The sequence below is a fragment of the Oncorhynchus nerka genome, unplaced genomic scaffold (genome assembly GCF_034236695.1).
Source record: "Oncorhynchus nerka isolate Pitt River unplaced genomic scaffold, Oner_Uvic_2.0 unplaced_scaffold_2333, whole genome shotgun sequence".
Lineage (NCBI taxonomy): Eukaryota > Metazoa > Chordata > Actinopteri > Salmoniformes > Salmonidae > Oncorhynchus > Oncorhynchus nerka.
Window position 1 is genome coordinate 249 of NW_027038964.1, and position 20,664 is coordinate 20,912.

The 20,664-nt window shown below is 54.8% G+C and overlaps 1 pseudogene; it reads right to left on the reverse strand.

Annotated features, from left to right (window-relative positions):
• Positions 1–864: 864 nt before the first annotated feature.
• Positions 865–20,664, reverse strand: part of LOC115123130 (BTB/POZ domain-containing protein kctd15-like) — a 37,815-nt pseudogene continuing 18,015 nt past the window's right edge.

Here is a 20,664-nt window from a genome sequence, read left to right on the forward strand (position 1 = left end):
TCTCTCTTTCTCTGTCTCTCTCTGTCTCTCTTTCTCTCTCTCTGTCTCTCTTTCTCATTCTCTGAAGCTTTCAAACATACTGACTGAATACAACGCTCATACATCCTTCATATAGGAGGGGAAAAAACATAAAACAATCCTAATAATAATTGTTTACACCATGTTGTGATAAAACAGCAAAAAAAACAGAGAAAAAAGTTGTACTTTATAAACAACAATGAAAATAAGAAAGACAATCAATCGGACTTCCCTTGGCTGCGAGGCCTGGTTGCTGGCTATAAGAGCAATGTGGGCTGGATGGCTGTCACTTCCTCCTCTTCCTCTCTGTCAGCCCTGTCCCTTGTCAGGCCAGGCCTCCCTAAATAGCACCTGTCTTGTCCCCACTCAGCTGCACTGGACGGCGCACACAACACATGGGCCTCACACAGACACGTACGGGACTGGACGACACACCGCCATGCGCTGCACTGAGGGCAAGGGGGCCGTGCTCCTCACTGAGGTCAGGACACCTCTTCATAAGGGGTCAGAGAGCCTTACAACTGGAGGAAAAAGAGATTGGTCACGGTGCTTAAATGGGTCAAGAGATGGAGCTGCTGTTTCAGTCTTTCTGTTCATCATCATAGTCCTATATTCCTTTGGGTGTTATTAGTAAACAGAATCAAATCCTTTTGTTTTTTTCTTTGCTTTTTTGTGTTTATACTACATTCCCTTAGTGCACTGAGTTCCTCAGAGCTGGCAACGTTATCAGGCATCTGCTAATACTTAGGTGTTTCTTGCTGGGTTGGTTTCTGTGGTGTGAGGTGGAGGGATATTAGGGTTTGGGTTTGTTCTGTTCTGTCCAATAGGGGGTGAGGAGCCCTCGTGGCTAGTCCCTCTCCTCTCCTAAAGTCTCTCTAGTCCAGGGGCTCCTGTTTTATCCTGATGGGGGTGTTCATGGACATACTCCGCCGGTCCTCACGGCACAGCACGTACTCGCTGAACTGGGAGGAGTCCACCCCGCCGCCGCAGGACGCTGCCACGCTGAAACCCTTCTGGAACAGACGCTCTAGAACCTGCAGGGACAGAGCAACAACAGAGGTTTAATCAATCAAATCTATTCATAAAGCCAGTTTTACATTAGCAGCCACAAAATGCTTTGCAGTAACCCAGCCTAGACCCGAAAGAACAAGTAGAAGCACAGTGGCCAGGAAAAACTCCCAAAGGGTTAACACAGACTTATCAATAATAATGACCTTGTCCACCCACCACCTCCTCATCAATCAAAGCACATTTACTGGTGATGAGTCACGTATACAGAGCACATGTCACTAACCCAATCACATAGATGGATATGTGCCGGAGGGGCGGTCGGACATCATACTGTCTCTAATATTCATGGTGGTGGGTGGTGTTGAAGGATCTGCTGATGATGATATGAGGGCATGAGCTCAAAGGGATGCAGGGGGTTGGGGGTGTATTAGAGAGAGTTAGCTAGGTGTGTTTGGAGGGAGCTGGCTTGAGTTCAGTATATGGAAAGATAACTAGGGCTCCTAATTGGAGTAATGAGCAGTAGGGGTTGAGGAGTGATGCTGAGGCCTGTAAGATACTGGGAGCTGTGAGGGGCTGTGAGGAGCTTCGAGGGGCTGTGATGAGCTGTGAGGGGCTATGAGGAGCTGTGAGGGGCTGTGAGGGGCTGTGAGAGGCTTTGAGAAGCTGTGAGGAGCTCTGAGGGGCTGTGAGGAGCTGTGAGAGGCTGTGAGGGGCTGTGAGGGCTGTGAGGAGCTGTGAGGGGCTGTGAGGAGCTGTGAGGAGCTGTGAGGGGCTGTGAGAAGCTGTGAGGGCTGTGAGGAGCTGTGAGGGGCTGTGAGGAGCTGTGAGGGGCTGTGAGGAGCTGTGAGGGGCTGTGAGGGGCTGTGAGAGGCTGTGAGGGGCTGTGAGGAGCTGTGATGGGCTGTGAGGAGCTGTGAGAGGCTGTGAGGGGCTGTGAGGAGCTGTGAGAAGTTGTGAGGGGCTGTGAGGAGCTGTGAGGGACTTTGAGGAGCTGTGAGAGGCTGTTAGGAGCTGTGAGGAGCTATGAGGAGCTGTGAAGAGCTGTGGGGGACACATGGTGAATGAGGAAGAGGGGGAATATGCCCCCGACTGAATAATGGAGCTGGAAGGAAAAAACTGAGATGTGAGAAGGATGGAGGCATGTTAGTGAGGCTCAGATTTTTTACATCTCCTGTAATCCTTCTGGGTTTTTTAGGAGAGGGAGTATCTCTAAATCCCAATGTGTGGAGTGCTGTGTATTTATTTATTCCCCAGTTCCTTTAATGGAGTGTTGCAGCGTATGGAAATGAAAGGTCTTGCTCAGGGCTAGCCTCTCTCTCCTTATATTGCCAGATACAAAGCCAGAGACGAAGATCACGCAAAATACATGCGTTTCGCCTGTTGCCCCATATAAACACACACTCGCACACACACACACACAAGTGAGAGTGGCCTCTCTAATTGCGAGAGTGGTGGCCCCATTGGAGGGCTAAAGCGGGACAATTTGTCTTGGTGGTTGAGTCACGCAGCCTCCTCAGTCTGGGGGTTAGGATGCCTGCTGAGGAATTCACAGATCACACAGACCAATAGGACTTGTTAAACAGGCTTGCTCAACTATTAATGGCTGGTTTAAACACCCCCCTACCACCTTGCCCTGCTTCCCCCACTGCCCTGATGCAAAAACAAGGCAGAGAGTTCGTCCCAAATTATACCCTATTCCTATGTAGTGCATTACTTTTGACCAGGGCCTATAGCATTCTGGCCAGGGTGCCATATGGGACACAAGCTAAGATTAAATGTGGGCCAGCAGCATTTTTATTCTTGCACCTAACTAACTCCAATAACGATAACTACCCCCTCTCCCTCTCCCTTCTCCTCCCCTCCCCTCCGGAGCTCTGTGACGATGACGGAGTCAGTCATTTGTGGGAAAGAGAGGCGGCAGAAGGCTGATGGTGAGCTTAAGAGAGGCACTAATTAAGAGACCTGCCGAAGCATCAAACGAACGCTCCCCCAAATCCACGACAGACGATGGAGAGGAGTAACGATTATGGAAATTACATTACACTCCCTGCTTTGATCATTGCATCACATTGCATTTTCACCCCATTTTTTTTAAATTTATTTTTTTACATATGTGAGACTGTCACGTTCAGCGACGCATTCAGTCACAAAGGAGAGGAGGGTTGATCAATAAAGATACTCTTAATTAAAACATTTTGATAATGAGGCATTATCACACTGTAAATATATTGAATTTAACCTCAACATTTCATATTGAATTTCAACACATGTACATTGATCTTTGATTCAAAATGCCAAATGTACCAATGTTCAAGTGTCTTTAACCCTTCTTGCTGTAAATAAGGTATTGACTCTTTCACAGAACCCAAAACTCATTGCCCAGGAGTTACAGTGGTTTCTGAAAGTTGCATAGTTTCTTAACTTCTTCCACTGTAGCAGCACTTTCTGTTCCACTTTTTCTTTATGTTTGAAGCTCAGAATGTGAACAAAAGCTTTGCCTCACTTCATCCCCTGTGCACCTTCATAAACATAGCCCACTGTAGCATACTAATCTATTCTCACTGTTGCAGGGTTGACTTGGCTGCAGAGGGATCAGCCACTGTCACATTCAACCCCCACCCCCCTGTACAGCATACAGGGACATCACAGCGCTGCCACTCAAACCTGGGGTCGCCATGGGGATGAGCAGGGGATACGTATCAAGCTCGCTCCACTAACCTCCCAGCATCATAACGGAACAGAACGCAGTAAGAGAAGCCGGTGAGGCAGGAATCAAAGTGGATGAGCCTCATGGCTGGAAACAGAGCGTGATGTAATATTGATGGCCACCGGTGTGCACACACACACACACACATACCGGAGTTCACACACAAACACTGGAGTTAACACACACACGCAGGAATGCAGGCACACGAACGTGCATACACAAACAAACACACACATCTCCAGAGGGGCTAGAGATGCCTGTGCAGCACTCGTCTACGTCTCCAGTTGTCAGGACGTAGGACTTGGGGTCTCAGTCTCCAGTTGTCAGGATGGGGCGGCAGGGTAGCCTAGTGGTTAGAGCATTGGACTAGTAACCGAGCTGACAAGGTACAAATCTGTCGTTCTGCCCCTGAACAGGCAGTTAACCCACTGTTCCTAGGCCGTCATTGAAAATAAGAATTTGTTCATAACTGACTTGCCTAGTAAAATAAAGGTAAAAAAATAAATATAAATAAATAAAATGTAGGACTGGGGGTCTAAGTCTCCAGTTGTCAGGATGTAGGACTGGGGGTCTAAGTCTCCAGTTGTCAGGATGTAGGACTGGAGGTCTAAGTCTCCAGTTGTCAGGATGTAGGACTGGGGGTCTTAGTCTCCAGTTGTCAGGACGTAGGACTGGGGGTCTAAGTCTCCAGTTGTCAGGATGTAGGGCTGGGGGTCTCAGTCTCCAGTTGTCAGGACGTAGGGCTGGGGGTCTAAATATCCAGTTGTCAGGACATAGGACTGGGGGTCTTAGTTTCCAGTTGTCCGGACGTAGGGCTGGGGGTCTCAGTCTCCAGTTGTCAGGACGTGGGGCTGGGGGTCTCAGTCTCCAGTTGTGAGGACGTAGGGCTGGGGGTCTAAGTCTCCAGTTGTCAGGACGTAGGACTGGGGGTCTAAGTCTCCAGTTGTCAGGACGTAGGGCTGGGGGTCTCAGTCTCCAGTTGTCAGGACGTAGGACTGGGGGTCTCAGTCTCCAGTTGTCAGGACGTAGGACTGGGGGTCTCAGTCTCCAGTTGTCAGGACATAGGGCTGGGGGTCTCAGTCTCCAGTTGTCAGGATGTAGGACTGGGGGTCTCAGTCTCCAGTTGTCAGGATGTAGGACTGGGGGTCTTAGTCTCCAGTTGTCAGGACGTAGGACTGGGGGTCTTAGTCTCCAGTTGTCAGGATGTAGGACTGGGGGTCTTAGTCTCCAGTTGTCAGGACGTAGGGCTGGGGGTCTCAGTCTCCAGTTGTCAGGACATAGGGCTGGGGGTCTCAGTCTCCAGTTGTCAGGACATAGCACTGGGGGTCTAAGTCTCCAGTTGTCAGGATGTAGGACTGGGGGTCTCAGTCTCCAGTTGTCAGGACATAGGGCTGGGGGTCTCAGTCTCCAGTTGTCAGGACATAGGGCTGGGGGTCTCAGTCTCCAGTTGTCAGGACGTGGGGCTGGGGGTCTCAGTCTCCAGTTGTCAGGACGTAGGGCTGGGGGTCTAAGTCTCCAGTTGTCAGGACGTAGGACTGGGGGTCTAAGTCTCCAGTTGTCAGGACGTAGGGCTGGGGGTCTCAGTCTCCAGTTGTCAGGACGTAGGGCTGGGGGTCTTAGTCTCCAGTTGTCAGGACGTAGGACTGGGGGTCTCAGTCTCCAGTTGTCAGGACGTAGGGCTGGGGGTCTCAGTCTCCAGTTGTCAGGACATAGGGCTGGGGGTCTCAGTCTCCAGTTGTCAGGATGTAGGACTGGGGGTCTCAGTCTCCAGTTGTCAGGATGTAGGACTGGGGGTCTTAGTCTCCAGTTGTCAGGACGTAGGACTGGGGGTCTTAGTCTCCAGTTGTCAGGATGTAGGACTGGGGGTCTTAGTCTCCAGTTGTCAGGACGTAGGGCTGGGGGTCTCAGTCTCCAGTTGTCAGGACATAGGGCTGGGGGTCTCAGTCTCCAGTTGTCAGGACATAGCACTGGGGGTCTAAGTCTCCAGTTGTCAGGATGTAGGACTGGGGGTCTCAGTCTCCAGTTGTCAGGACCTGCTAGAGGTCTAAGTCTCAGTTGTCAGGATGTAGGACTGGGGGTCTCAGTCTCCAGTTGTCAGGGACATAGCACTGGGGGTCTTAGTCTCCAGTTGTCAGGATGTAGGACTGGGGTCTAAGTCTCCAGTTGTCAGGACATAGGGCTGGGGGTCTCAGTCTCCAGTTGTCAGGACATGGAGGGCTGGGGTCTCATAGCACTGGGAGTCTAAGTCTCCAGTTGTCAGGATGTAGGACTGGGGTCTCAGTCTCCAGTTGTCCAGGACATAGGGCTGGGGTCTCAGTCTCCAGTTGTCAGGATGTAGGGCAGGGGTCTCAGTCTCCAGTTGTCAAGATGTAGGACTGGGGGTCTCGGTCTCCAGTTGTCAGGACATAGGGCTGGGGGTCTCAGTCTCAGTTGTCAGGATGTAGGACTGGGGGTCCCAGTCTCCAGTTGTCGTGGGAAGATGTAGGAGGTCTCCATGTCAGGGGGCTGGGGGTCTCAGTCTCCAGTTGTCAGGATAGGCTGGGGTCTAAGTCTCCCGTTGTCAGGATGTAGGGCTGGGGGTCTCAGTCTCCAGTTGTCAGGATGTAGGACTGGGGGTCTTAGTTTCAGTTGTCAGGACGTAGGACTGGGGGTCTTAGTTTCCAGTTGTCAGGACATAGGGCTGGGGTCTCAGTCTCAGTTGTCAGGACGAGGGCTGGGGGTCTCAGTCTCCAGTTGTCAGGACATAGGGCTGGGGTCTCAGTCTCCAGTTGTCAGGACGTAGGACTGGGGGTCTTAGTCTCCAGTTGTCAGGACGTAGGACTGGGGGTCTCAGTCTCCAGTTGTCACGTAGGACTGGGGTCTATGTCTCCAGTTGTCAGTACGTGAGACTGGGGGTCTCATGTCTCCAGTTGTCAGGACGTAGGACTGGGGTCTCAGTCTCCAGTTGTCAGGAGGTCTCAGTAGGACTGGGGGTCTCAGTCTCCAGTTGTCAGGACGATAGGACTGGGGGTCTCAGTCTCCAGTTGTCAGGACGTAGGACTGGGGATCTTAGTCTCCAGTTGTCAGGACGTAGGACTGGGGGTCTCAGTCTCCAGTTATCAGGACATAGGGCTGGGGGTCTCAGTCTCCAGTTGTCAGGACGTAGGACTGGGGGTCTTAGTCTCCAGTTGTCAGGACGTAGGACTGGGGGTCTCAGTCTCCAGTTGTCAGGACATAGGGCTGGGGGTCTCAGTCTCCAGTTGTCAGGACGTAGGACTGGGGGTCTATGTCTCCAGTTGTCAGGACATAGGGCTGGGGGTCTCAGTCTCCAGTTGTCAGGACGTAGGACTGGGGGTCTCAGTCTCCAGTTGTCAGGACATAGGGCTGGGGGTCTCAGTCTCCAGTTGTCAGGACGTAGGACTGGGGGTCTTAGTCTCCGTTTGTCAGGACGTAGGACTGGGGGTCTCAGTCTCCAGTTGTCAGGACGTAGGACTGTGGGTCTATGTCTCCAGTTGTCAGGATGTAGGACTGGGGGTCTTAGTCTCCAGTTGTCAGGACGTAGGACTGGGGGTCTTAGTTTCCAGTTGTCAGGACATAGGGCTGGGGGTCTCAGTCTCCAGTTGTCAGGACATAGGGCTGGGGGTCTCAGTCTCCAGTTGTCAGGGACGTAGGACTGTGGGTCATAGTCTCCAGTTGTCCAGGACATAGGACTGGGGTCTCAGTCTCCAGTTGTCAGGACGTAGACTGTGGGTCTATGTCTCCAGTTGTCAGGGACGCAGGGACTGGGCCCATGTCTCCAGTTGTCAACGTAGGGCTGGGGGGTCTCAGTCTCCAGTTGTCAGGACGAGGACTGGGGGTCTCAGTCTCCAGTTGTCAGGACATAGGGCTGGGGGGTCTCAGTCCTCAGGGATGTAGGATTGGGGGTCTCAGACTCCAGGTCAGGATGTAGGACTGGGGGTCTTAGTCTCCAGTTGTCAGAACGTGGGACTGTGGGTCTATGTCTCAGTTGTCAGGATGTAGGGCCTGGGGTCTCAGTCTCCAGTTGTCAGGACGATAGGGCTGGGGGTCTAGTCTCCAGTTGTCAGGACATAGGGCTGGGGTCTCAGTCTCCAGTTGTCAGACGTAGCACTGGGGGTCTAAGTCTCCAGTTGTCAGGATGTAGGACTGGGGTCTCAGTCTCAGTTGTCAGGACATAGGGCTGGGGGTCTCAGTCTCCAGTTGTCGGGACATAGGGAGGGTCTCAGTCTCCAGTTGTCAGATGTAGATCTCAGTCCAGTTGTCAGGACATAGGGCTGGGGGTCTCAGTCTCCAGTTGTCAGTAGGACTGGGGGACTGAAGATGTAGGACTGGGGGGTCTTAGTCTCCAGTTGTCAGGACATAGGGCTGGGGGTCTCCAGTCTCCAGTTGTCAGGACATAGGACTGTGGGTCTAAGTCTCCTGTTGTCAGGATGTAGGCTGGGGGTCTCAGTCTCCCAGTTGTCAGGACATGTAGGGCTGGGGGTCTCAGTCTCCAGTTGTCGGTGAAGGACTGGGGGTCTCAGTCTCCAGTTGTCAGGACGTAGGACTGGGGGTCTAGTCTCCAGTTGTCAGGACGAGGGCTGGGGGTCTCAGTCTCCAGTTGTCAGGACGTAGGGCTGGGGTCTCAGTCTCCAGTTGTCAGGACGTAGGACTGGGGGTCTTAGTCTCCAGTTGTCAGGACGTAGGGACTGGGGTCTCTGCCCCAGTTGTCAGGACGTAGGACTGTGGGTCTATGTCTCCAGTTGTCAGGACGTAGGACTGGGGGTCTCAGTCTCCAGTTGTCAGGACGAGGGACTGGGGGTCTAGTCTTTCCAGTTGTCAGGGCGTAGGGCTGGGGGTCTCAGTCTCCAGTTGTCTAGGACTGGGGGTCTCAATCTCCCAGATGTCAGGGGGCCGTAGGGGCTGGGGGGTCTCTGCCCCCAGTTGTCAGGGCGTAGGACTGGGAATCTAAGTCTCCAGTTGTCAGGACGTAGGGGCTGGGGGTCTAGTCTCCAGATGTCAGGATGTAGGACTTGGAATCTCAGTCTCAGTTGTGGAGGACGTAGGGCTGGGGGTCTTAGTTTCCAGTTGTCAGGACATGGGAGCTGGGGGTCTCAGTCTCCAGATGTCAGACGTAGGGACTAGGGGGTCTTAGTCTCCAGTTGTCAGGACGTAGGACTGGGGTCTCAGTCTCCAGTTGTCAGGACATATGGCTGGGGGTCAATCAGTCTCCAGTTGTCAGGACGAGGACTGGGGGTCGCTATGTCTCCAGTTGTCAGGACATAGGGCTGGTCTCAGTCTCCAGTTGTCAGGACGTAGGGACTGGGGTCTATGTCTCCAGTTGTCAGGACGAGGACTGGGGGTCTCAGTCTCAGTTGTCAGGACATAGGGCTGAGGGTCTCAGTCTCCAGTTGTCAGGACGTAGGACTGGGGTCTCAGTCTCCAGTTGTCAGGACGTAGGACTGTCTCAGTCTCCAGTTGTGGGGACTGGGCTGGGGGTCTCAGTCTCCAGTTGTCAGGATGTGGACTGGGGTCTTAGTCTCCAGTTGTCAGGACATAGGACTGGGGTCTTAGTCTCCAGTTGTCAGGACATAGGGGACTGGGGGGTCTCAGTCTCCAGTTGTCAGGACATAGGGCTGGGGGGGTCTCAGTCTCCAGTTGTCAGGACGTAGGACTGTGGGTCTATGTCTCCAGTTGTCAGGACATATCTGGGGTCTGGGGTCCCTCCAGTTGTCAGGACGTAGGACTGTGTCTCCAGGTCTATGGGAATCTGTCTCCAGTTGTCAGGGGACGTAGGCTGGGAATCTCAGTCTCCAGTTGTCAGGACGTAGGGACTGTGGGTCTATGTCTCCAGTTGTCAGGTGTGGACTGGGGGTCTCAGTCTCCAGTTGTCAGGACATAGGGATGGGGGGTCTCAGATCTCCAGTTGTCAGGACGAGGACTGGGGGTCTTAGTCTCCAGTTGTCAGGACATAGGGCTGGGGGTCTCAGTCTCAGTTGTCAGGACGTAGGACTGGGGGTCAAGTCTCCAGATGTCAGGACGTAGGACTGGGGGGTCTCTAATCTAAGTCCCAGTTGTCAGGACGTAGGATGTGGGGTCTGTCTCCAGTTGTCAGGACGAGGACTGGGGTCTAAGTCTCCAGTTGTCAGGACATAGGCTGGGGGTCTCCAGTCTCCAGTTGTCAGGACGTAGGACTGGGAGTCAGTCTCCCAGTTGTCAGGACGTAGGACTGTGGGTCTATGTCTCCAGTTGTCAGGATGTAGGACTGGGGGTCTTAGTCTCCAGTTGTCAGGACGAGGGCTGGGGGTCTCAGTCTCCAGTTGTCAGGATGTAGGACTGGGGTCTCAGTCTCCAGTTGTCAGACGCAGACTGGGGTCTCAGTCTCCAGTTGTCAGGACGTAGGGCCAGGGGTCTCAGTCTCCAGTTGTCAGGACATAGGGCTGGGGGTCTCAGTCTCCAGTTGTCAGGACGTAGGACTGGGGGTCTATGTCTCAGTTGTCAGGACATGGGGCTGGGGGTCTATGTCTCAGTTGTCAGGACGCAGGACTGGGGGTCTCAGTCTCCAGTTGTCAGGACGTAGGACTGTGGGTCTATGTCTCCAGTTGTCAGGACGTAGGACTGGGGGTCTCAGTCTCCAGTATTCAGGACATGAGGCACAGGTGTCTCAGTCTCCAGTTGTCAAAGGACAGCAGGACTGTGGGTCTATGTCTCCAGTTGTCCAGGGCCAGGACTGGAAGTCTCAATCTCCAGTTGTCAGGACATAGGGCTGGGGGTCTCAGTCTCCAGTTGTCAGGACGTAGGACTGGGGGTCTTAGTCTCAGTTGTCAGGACGTGAGGACTGGGGGTCTCAGTCTCAGTTGTCAGGACATGCAGTTGTGGGTCTATGTCTCCAGTTGTCAGGATGTAGGACTGGGGTCTTGGTCTCAGTTGTCAGGATGTAGGACTAGAGTCACAGTTTCCAGTTGTCAGGACATAGGGCTGGGAGTCTCAGTCTCCAGTTGTCAGGACATGCGGGCTGGGTCTCAGTCTCCAGTTGTCAGGGCAGTAGGACTGTGGGTCTATGTCTCCAGTTGTCAGGACATAGGGCTGGGGGTCTCGGTCTCCAGTTGTCAGGACATAGGACTGTGGGTCTATGTCTCCAGTTGTCAGGACGTAGGACTGGGTCTCAGTCTCTGATTGTGGGGCCACGGAGCCTGGGGGTCTCAGTCTCCAGTTGTCAGGGCGTGGGACTGGGGGTCTTAGTCTCCAGTTGTCAGGCATAGGGACTGGGATCTCAGTCTCCAGTTGTCAGGGCGTGGACTGGGGGTCTAGTCTCAGTTGTCCAGGATGTGAGGGCTGGGGTCTAGGTCTCAGATGTCAGGATGTAGGGCTGGGGTCTCAGTCTCCAGTTGTCTGGACGTAGGACTGGGGTCTCAGTCTCAGTTGTCAGGGCGTGGGGCTGGGGTCTCAGTCTCCAGTTGTCAAGGACGTAGGACTGGGGTCTTAGTCTCCAGTTGTCCGGACGTGGGGGCTGGGGTCTAAGTCTCCAGTTGTCAGGACGTGGACTGGGGTCTCGATCTCCAGTTGTCAGGATGTGGAACTGGGGTCTCAGTCTCCAGTTGTCCAGGGCAGTAGAACTGTGGTCTATTTCCAGTTGTCAGGACGTGAGGGCAGGGTCTGAGTCTGATTGTCCAGGATGTGAGGCTGGGGTCTCAGTCTCATTGTAGGACGATAAGGCTAGAGAGTCTAAAGTCTAAGGATGCTTAAGGGCTGGGGTCTCTGGTGTCCGATTGTCGGGACAGTAGAAGCTGGGGTCTAGGTCTGCAGTTTTGAGATGTAGGACTAGAGTCTCAGTCTCGATTCTCGAGGATGTAAGGACTGTGGGTCTATGTCTCAGTTGTCGGGATATGGGCTGGGGTCTCAGTCTCAGTTGCTCGAGGGATGTGAGGTGGGGTCTTAGTTTCCAGTTGTCAGGGCGTGGGGCTGGGGTCTAAATATCAGTGTCCAGGATGTGGACTGGGGTCTCAGTGTCCAGTCGTCAGGATGTGAGGGCTGGGGTCTCCGGTCTCCAGTTGTCGGGGCGTAGGGCTGGGGTCTAAGTCTCCAGTTGTCAGGATGTAGGACTGGGGGTCTCAAGTCTCAGTGTGGATGTAGGACTGGGGTCTAAGTCTCCAGTTGTCGGGACGTAGGACTGGGGTCTCAGTCTCAGTTGTCAGGGAGGACGTAGGTCTAAATGTCCAATTAACTCAGAATGTAAGGCAGGGGGTCTCAGTCTCAGGTGTCAGAGAGTGAAACTGGGGGTCTAAGTGTCATTTGTCAGATGTGGAAGCTGGGGTCTGATCTCAGATGTCAGGATGTAGGACTGGGGTCTAAGTCTCAGTTGTCAGGACGTAGGGCTGGGGGTCTCAGTCTCCAGTTGTCAGGATGTGGGGACTGGGGGTCTCAGTCTCAGATGTCAGGGCGGGGGACTGGGGGTCTTAGTTTCAGTTGTCAGGATGTAGGGCTGGGGTCTCAGTCTCAGTTGTCAGGCCCGATGAGACAGGGTCTAAATATCCAGTTGTCGGGATGTAGGCTAGGGGTCTCAGTCTCCAGTTAATCGGACATAAAACAGGGGTCTCAGTCTCCAGTTGTCAGGACATAAGGACTGGGGGTCTTAGTTCCAGTTGTCAGAGCGTAGGGCTGGGGTCTCAGTCTCCAGTTGTCAGGATGTAGGACTGGGGGTCTAAGTCTCAGTTGTCAGGACGTGAGCTGGAGGTCTTAGTCTCCAGTTGTCGGGGCGTGGGAGCTGGGGGTCTCAGTCTCCAGTTGTCAGGGCGTAGGGCTGGGGGTCTAAGTCTCGGTGTCAGGACGTAGGCTGGGGGTCTCAGTCTCCAGTTGTCAGGATGTGAGGCTGGGGTCTTAGTCTCCAGTTGTCAGGACGTAGGGCTGGGGGTCTGAGTGTCCAGTTGCTTGGGACGTAGGACTGTGGGTCTATGTCTCCAGTTGTCAGGACGTAGGGCTGGGGGTCCTGATCTCAGTTGTCGGGGCGTAGGACTGGGAGATCTCCAGTTGTCGGGACGTGAGGACTGGGGGTCTACGTCTCCAGATGTCAGGACGATGGGGCTGTGGGTCTGATCCTCAGTTGTCAGGACGTAGGACTGGGGGTCTCAGTCTCCAGATGTCAGGGCGTGGGGTTGGGAATCTCCAGTCTCCAGATGTCGGGGACAGCTGGGGTCTCAGTCTCGGTTATTGGGGAATCCAGAGCTGGGGTCTAAGTGTCAGTTGTCAGGATGTAGGACTGGGGTCTCAGTCTCCAGTTGTCAGGCTGGGACTGGGGTCTAAGTCTCCAGATGTCAGGATGTAGGGCTGGGGGTCTCAGTCCTCAGTTGTGGACGTGAGGGCTGGGAGTCTCAGTCTCCAGATGTCAGGGCGTGGGACTGGGAATCTAGTCCCCGGATTGTCAGGATGTAGGACTGAGGGTCTCCAGTCTCAGATGTCGGGACGTAGGACTGGGGGTCTTAGTCTCCAGTTGTCAGGATGTGAGGCTGGGGGTCTGGGTATCCAGATGTCAGGACGTGGGGCTGGGGTCTCCCGGTCTCCAGTTGTCAGGACCTGGGCTGGGATCTCAGTCTCCAGTTGTCAGGACGTAGGCTGGGGTCTATGTCTCCAGTTGTCAGGACGTAGGGCTGGGGGTCTAAGTCTCCAGTTGTCAGGATGTAGGACTGTGGGTCTATGTCAGTTGTCTGGACGTAGGACTGGGGTCTCAGTCTCCAGTTGTCAGGACATGGCTGGGGGTCTCAGTCTCAGTTGTCAGGATGTGGGACTGGGAGTACAAGTCTCCAGTTGTCAGGACGTAGGAGCTGGGGGTCTGGCTCTCTCCAGTTGTCAGGACATAGGACTGTGGGTCTATGTCTCAGTTGTCAGGATGTAGGAGCTGGGGTCTTAGTCTCCAGTTGTCAGGCGATAGAACTGGGGTCACAAGTTTCCAGTTGTCGAGATCTGTGGGCTGGTCTCAGTCTCCAGTTGTCAGGATGTAGAGGCTGGGGTCTCAGTCTCAATTGTCGGGACGCGTAGGCTGGGGTCTAGTCTCCGGTTGTCGAGGATGTGAGGCTGGGGTCTCAGTCTCTGGGACTGGGGGTCTTAGTCTCCAGTTGTCAGGATGTAGGGCTGGGGGTCTCAGTCTCCAGTTGTCGGGACGTAGGACTGTGGGTCTATGTCTCTGTCAGGACGTAGGGCTGGGGGTCTCAGTCTCAGTTGTCAGGATGCAGGACTGGGGGGGTCTTAGTTTCCAGTTGTCAGGCCAGTAAGCTGGGGTCTCAGTCTCGGATTTGTCAGGATGTAGGACCAGGGTCTCAGTCTCAGTGTTGGGCGCAGGACTGGGGTCTTAGTCTCCAGTTGTCAGGACGTAGGCTGGGGTCTCAGTCTCCAGTTGTCAGGACGTAGGACTGGGGTCTATGTCTCCCAATTGTCGTAGAGCTAGGGTCTAAGTCTCCAGTTGTCCAGGACATAGGGGCTACAGGGTCTCAGTCTCAGTTGTCAGGGCGTGGAGACTGGGGTCTCAGTCTCAGTTGTCAGGACGTAGGACTGGGGGTCTCAGTCTCAGTCATCAGGGCGTAGGACTGGGAATCTATGTCTCCAGTTGTCAGGATGTAGGACTGGGGTCTCAGTCTCAGTTGTCAGGATGTAGGACTGGGGTCTAAGTCTCAGTTGTCAGGACATAGGGCTGGGGGTCTCAGTCTCCAGTTGTCAGGACAAGGACTGAGGTCTCAGTCTCCAGATGTGTCAGGGCGTAGGACTGTGGGTCTTAGTCTCAGTTGTAAGGAACGTAAGGCTGGGGTCTCAGTCTCAGTTGTCAGGACGTAGGACTGTGGGTCTATGTCTCCAAATATCAGGGGCGTAGGGCTGGGGTCTCAGTCTCCAGTTGTCAGGACGTAGGACTGTGGGTCTTAGTTTCCAGTTGTCAGGGCGTAGGACTGGGGGTCTCAGTCTCCAGTTGTCCAGGACATAGGGCTAGGTCTCAGTCTCCAGTTGTCAGGATCGTAGGACTGGGGTCTTAGTCTCCAGTTGTCAGGACATAGGGCTGGGGGTCTCAGTCTCCAGTTGTCAGGATGTAGGACTGGGGTCTAGGTCTCAGTTGTCAGGACATGGGCTGGGGTCTCAGTCTCAGTTGTCAGGGCGTAGGACCTATGTCTCCAGTTGTCAGGGTGGGCTGGGGTCTCAGTCTCCAGTTGTCAGGACATAGGGCTGGGGTCTCAGTCTCTCAGTTGCTCAGGGCCGTAGGACTGGGGGTCTCAGTCTCCAGTTGTCAGGGCGTAGGACTGTGGGTCTCATGTCTCCAGTTGTCAGGATGTAGGACTGGGGTCCAGTCTCCAGTTGTCAGGACGTAGGGCTGGGGGTCTCAGTCTCAGTTGTCAGGATGTAGGACTGTGGGTCTAGTCTCCAGTTGTCAGGATGTGAGGCTGGGGGTCTCAGTCTCAGTTGTCAGGACGTAGGGCTGGGGGGTCTCAGTCTCCAGTTGTCAGGACGTAGGACTGGGGTCTACGTCTCCAGATGTCAGACGTAGGGCTAGGGGTCTCAGTCTCAGTTGTCAGGGCGTAGGACTGGGGTCTCAGTCTCCAGATGTCAGGACGTAGGACTGGGGGTCTCAGTCTCAGATGTCAGGGCGTAGGACTGGGGTCTAAGTCTCCAGTTGTCAGGGCGTAGGGCTGGGGTCTCAGTCTCCAGTTGTCAGGATGTAGGACTGGGGATCTAAGTCTCCAGTTGTCAGGACGTAGAGGCTCCTAGTTTCCAGTTGTCAGGGATGTAGGGCAGGGGTCTCAGTCCTCCAGTTCAGGATGGGGCTGGGAGAATTTCAGTTTCAGGGCGTAGGAGCTGGGGTCTCAGTCTCCCAGATGTCAGGACGTAGGCTGGGGTCTAAATCTATGTCAGGCGTCTGGGGGTCTTAGTTTCCAGTTGTCAGGACGTAGGGCTGGGGTCTCAGTCTCCAGTTGTCAGGATGTGAGGACTGGGGGTCTTAGTTTCCAGTTGTCAGGACGTAGGGCTGGGGGTCTCAGTCTCCAGTTGTCAGGACGTAGGACTGGGGTCTAAGTCTCCAGTTGTCAGGACATGAGGACTGGGGGTCTCAGTCTCCAGATGTCAGGACGTAGGACTGGGGTCTTAGTCTCCAGTTGTCAGGACGTGGGGCTGGGGGTCTCAGTCTCCAGTTGTCAGGATGTAGGACTGGGGGTCTTAGTCTCAGTTGTCAGGACGTAGGACTGGGGGTCTCAGTCTCCAGTTGTCAGGACGTAGGACTGGGGTCTCAGTCTCCAGTTGTCAGGGACGTGAGACTAGGACACAGGGGTCTCAGTCTCCAGTTGTCAGGGCGCAGGACTGGGGTCTACGTCTCCAGATGTCAGGGACGTAGGGCTGGGGGTCTCAGTCTCAGTTGTCAGGACGTAGGACTGGGGTCTCAGTCTCCAGATGTCAGGACTGGGGAATCTCAGTCTCCAGATGTCAGGACGTAGGACTGGGAATCTCAGTCTCAGTTGTCAGGACGTAGGACTGGGGGTCTCTCAGTCTCCAGTTGTCAGGACGTAGGACTGGGGTCTCACGTCTCCAGATGTCAGGATGTGGGGCTGGGGGTCTCAGTCTCAGTTGTCAGGACGTAGGGGACTGGGGTCTCAGTCTCCAGATGTCAGGACGTAGGACTGGGAATCTAAGTCCCCAGTTGTCGTAGGACTGGGGTCTCAGTCTCCAGATGTCAGGATGTAGGACTGGGAATCTAAGTCTCAGTTGTCAGGACGTAGGACTGGGGGTCTCAGTCTCCAGTTGTCAGGACGTAGGACTGGGGTCTCAGTCTCCAGTTGTCAGGACGTAGGACTGGGGGTCTCAGTCCTCAGTTGTCAGATGTCAGGACGTAGGACTGGGGTCTCAGTCTCCAGTTGTCAGGACGTAGGACTGGGGTCTAAGTCTCCAGTTGTCAGGACGTAGGACTGGGGGTCTCAGTCTCCAGATGTCAGGACGTAGGACTGGGGTCTCAGTCTCCAGTTGTCAGGACGTAGGACTGGGGTCTCAGTCTCCAGTTGTCAGGACGTAGGACTGGGGGTCTCCAGTTGTCAGTTGTCAGGTAGGAGGGCTGGGGGTCTCAGTCTCCAGTTGTCAGGACGTAGGACTGGGGTCTAAGTCTCCAGTTGTCAGGACGTAGGACTGGGGTCTCAGTCTCCAGTTGGTCCCAGTCTCCAGATGTCAGGACGTAGGGACTGTGGGTCTAGTCTCCAGTTGTCAGGGCGTAGGACTGGAGGTCTCAGTCTCCAGTTGTCAGGACGAGGACTGGGGGGTCTCAGTCTCCAGTTGTCAGGACGTAGGACTGGGGTCTCAGTCTCCAGTTGTCAGGACGTAGGACTCCAGATGTCAGGACGTAGGGCTGGGGGTCTCAGTCCTCAGTTGTCAGGACGTAGGACTGGGGGTCTCAGTCTCCAGATGTCAGGACGTAGGACTGGGAATCTAAGTCTCCAGTTGTCAGACAGGACTGGGAATCTCAGTCTCCAGATGTCAGGACATAGGACTGGGAATCTAAGTCTCCAGTTGTCAGGACGTAGGACTGGGGTCTCAGTCTCCAGTTGTCAGGACGTAGGACTGGGGGTCTAGTCTCCAGTTGTCAGGACGAGGACTGATCGTCTCCAGATGTCAGGATGTAGGGCTGGGGGTCTCAGTCCTCAGTTGTCAGGACGTAGGACTGGGGGTCTCAGTCTCCAGATGTCAGGACGTAGGACTGGGAATCTAAGTCCCCAGTTGTCAGGACGTAGGACTGGGGGTCTCAGTCTCCAGATGTCAGGACGTAGGACTGGGAATCTTAGTCTCCAGTTGTCAGGACGTAGGACTGGGGGTCTCAGTCTCCAGATGTCAGGACGTAGGACTGGGGGTCTTAGTCTCCAGTTGTCAGGACGTAGGACTGGGGGTCTCAGTCTCCAGATGTCAGGACGTAGGACTGGGGGTCTAAGTCTCCAGTTGTCAGGACGTAGGGCTGGGGGTCTCAGTCTCCAGTTGTCAGGATGTAGGACTGGGGGTCTCAGTCTCCAGTTGTCAGGACGTAGGACTGGGGGTCTCAGTCTCCAATTGTCAGGACGTAGGACTGGAGGTCTCAGTCTCCAGTTGTCAGGATGTAGGACTGGGGGTCTCAGTCTCCAGTTGTCAGGACGTAGGACTGGGGGTCTCAGTCTCCAGTTGTCAGGACGTAGGACTGGGGGTCTAAGTCTCCAGTTGTCAGGACGTAGGGCTGGGGGTCTCAGTCTCCAGTTGTCAGGACGTAGGACTGGGGTCTTAGTCTCCAGTTGTCACTGGGGGTCTCGTGGGACTAGGGCTGGGGTCTCAGTCTCCAGTTGTCAGGATGTAGGACTGGGGGTCTTGTCTCCAGTTGTCAGGACGTAGGACTGGGGTCTCAGTCTCCAGTTGTCAGGGCGGGGCTGGGGTCTCAGTCTCCAGTTGTCAGGACGTAGGACTGGGGGTCTCAGTCTCCAGTTGTCAGGACGTAGGCTGGGGGTCTCAGTCTCCAGTTGTCAGGACGTGGGACTGTGGGTCTATGGTTGTGTAGGACTGGGGTCTCCAGTCTCCAGTTGTCAGGACGAGGGGCTGGGGGTCTCAGTCTCCAGTTGTCAGGACGTAGGACTGGGGTCTAGGACTAGGGCTGGGGGTCTCAGTCTCCAGTTGTCAGGACGTAGGACTGGGGGTCTCAAGTCTCCAGATGTCAGGACGTCAGGAGGGCTGGGGTCTCAGTCTCAGTTGTCAGGGACGTAGGACTGGGGGTCTCAGTCTCCAGTTGTCAGGACGTAGGACTGGGGGTCTCAGTCTCCAGTTGTCAGGACGTAGGACTGGGGTCTAGTCTCCAGTTGTCAGGACGTAGGACTGGGGTCTCAGTCTCCAGTTGTCAGGACGTAGGACTGGGGGTCTCAGTCTCCAGTTGTCAGGACGTAGGACTGGGGGTCTCAGTCTCCAGTTGTCAGGACGTAGGGACTGGGGTCTCAGTCTCAGTTGTCAGGGACAGTCTCCGTAGGACTGGGGGTCTAGTCTCCAGTTGTCAGGACATAGGGCTGGGGTCTCAGTCTCCAGTTGTCAGGACGTAGGGACTGGGGGTCTATGTCTCCAGTTGTCAGGACAGGACTGTGGGTCTATGTCTCCAGTTGTCAGGACATAGGCTGGGGGTCTCAGTCTCAGTTGTCAGGACGTAGGACTGTGGGTCTATGTCTCCAGTTGTCAGGACGTAGGACTGGGGTCTCAGTCTCCAGTTGTCAGGACATAGGGCTGGGGGTCTCAGTCTCCAGTTGTCAGGATGTAGGACTGTGGGTCTATGTCTCCAGTTGTCAGGACGTAGGACTGGGGGTCTCAGTCTCCAGTTGTCAGGACATAGGGCTGGGGGTCTCAGTCTCCAGTTGTCAGGACGTAGGACTGGGGTCTTAGTCTCCAGTTGTCAGGACAGGACTGGGGGTCTCAGTCTCCAGTTGTCAGGGTAGGACTGTGGGTCTATGTCTCCAGTTGTCAGGATGTAGGACTGGGGTCTTAGTCTCCAGTTGTCAGGATGTAGGACTGGGGTCTTAGTTTCCAGTTGTCAGGACATAGGGCTGGGGGTCTCAGTCTCCAGTTGTCAGGACATAGGGCTGGGGGTCTCAGTCTCCAGTTGTCAGGACGTAGGACTGTGGGTCTATGTCTCCAGTTGTCAGGACATAGGGCTGGGGGTCTCAGTCTCCAGTTGTCAGGACATAGGACTGTGGGTCTATGTCTCCAGTTGTCAGGACGTAGGACTGGGGGTCTCAGTCTCCAGTTGTCAGGACATAGGGCTGGGGGTCTCAGTCTCCAGTTGTCAGGACGTAGGACTGGGGGTCTTAGTCTCCAGTTGTCAGGACATAGGGCTGGGGATCTCAGTCTCCAGTTGTCAGGACGTAGGACTGGGGGTCTATGTCTCCAGTTGTCAGGACATAGGGCTGGGGGTCTCAGTCTCCAGTTGTCAGGACGTAGGACTGTGGGTCTATGTCTCCAGTTGTCTGGACGTAGGACTGGGGGTCTCAGTCTCCAGTTGTCAGGACATAGGGCTGGGGGTCTCAGTCTCCAGTTGTCAGGACGTAGGACTGGGGGTCTTAGTCTCCAGTTGTCAGGACGTAGGACTGGGGGTCTCAGTCTCCAGTTGTCAGGACATAGGACTGTGGGTCTATGTCTCCAGTTGTCAGGATGTAGGACTGGGGGTCTTAGTCTCCAGTTGTCAGGACGTAGAACTGGGGGTCTTAGTTTCCAGTTGTCAGGACGTAGGGCTGGGGGTCTCAGTCTCCAGTTGTCAGGACGTAGGACTGGGGGTCTCAGTCTCCAATTGTCAGGACGTAGGACTGGGGGTCTCAGTCTCCAGTTGTCAGGACGTAGGACTGGGGGTCTTAGTCTCCAGTTGTCAGGACGTAGGGCTGGGGGTCTCAGTCTCCAGTTGTCAGGATGTAGGACTGTGGGTCTATGTCTCCAGTTGTCAGGACGTAGGGCTGGGGGTCTCAGTCTCCAGTTGTCAGGATGCAGGACTGGGGGTCTTAGTTTCCAGTTGTCAGGACGTAGGGCTGGGGGTCTCAGTCTCCAGTTGTCAGGATGTAGGACTGGGGTCTCAGTCTCCAGATGTCAGGACGAGGACTGGGGTCTTAGTTTCCAGTTGTCAGGACGTAGGGCTGGGGTCTCAGTCTCCAGTTGTCAGGACGTAGGACTGGGGGTCTTAGTCTCCAGTTGTCAGGACGTAGGACTGGGGGTCTTAGTCTCCAGTTGTCAGGACGTAGGGCTGGGGGTCTCAGTCTCTCAGTTGTCAGGATGTCAGGACGAGGGACTGGGGTCTATGTCTCCAGTTGTCAGGACGTAGGGCTGGGGGTCTCAGTCCCCAGATGTCAGGATGTAGGACTGGGGTCTAAGTCTCCAGTTTGTCAGGACGTAGGCTGGGGGTCTCAGTCTCCAGTTGTCAGGATGTAGGACTGGGGTCTCAGTCTCCAGATGTCAGGACG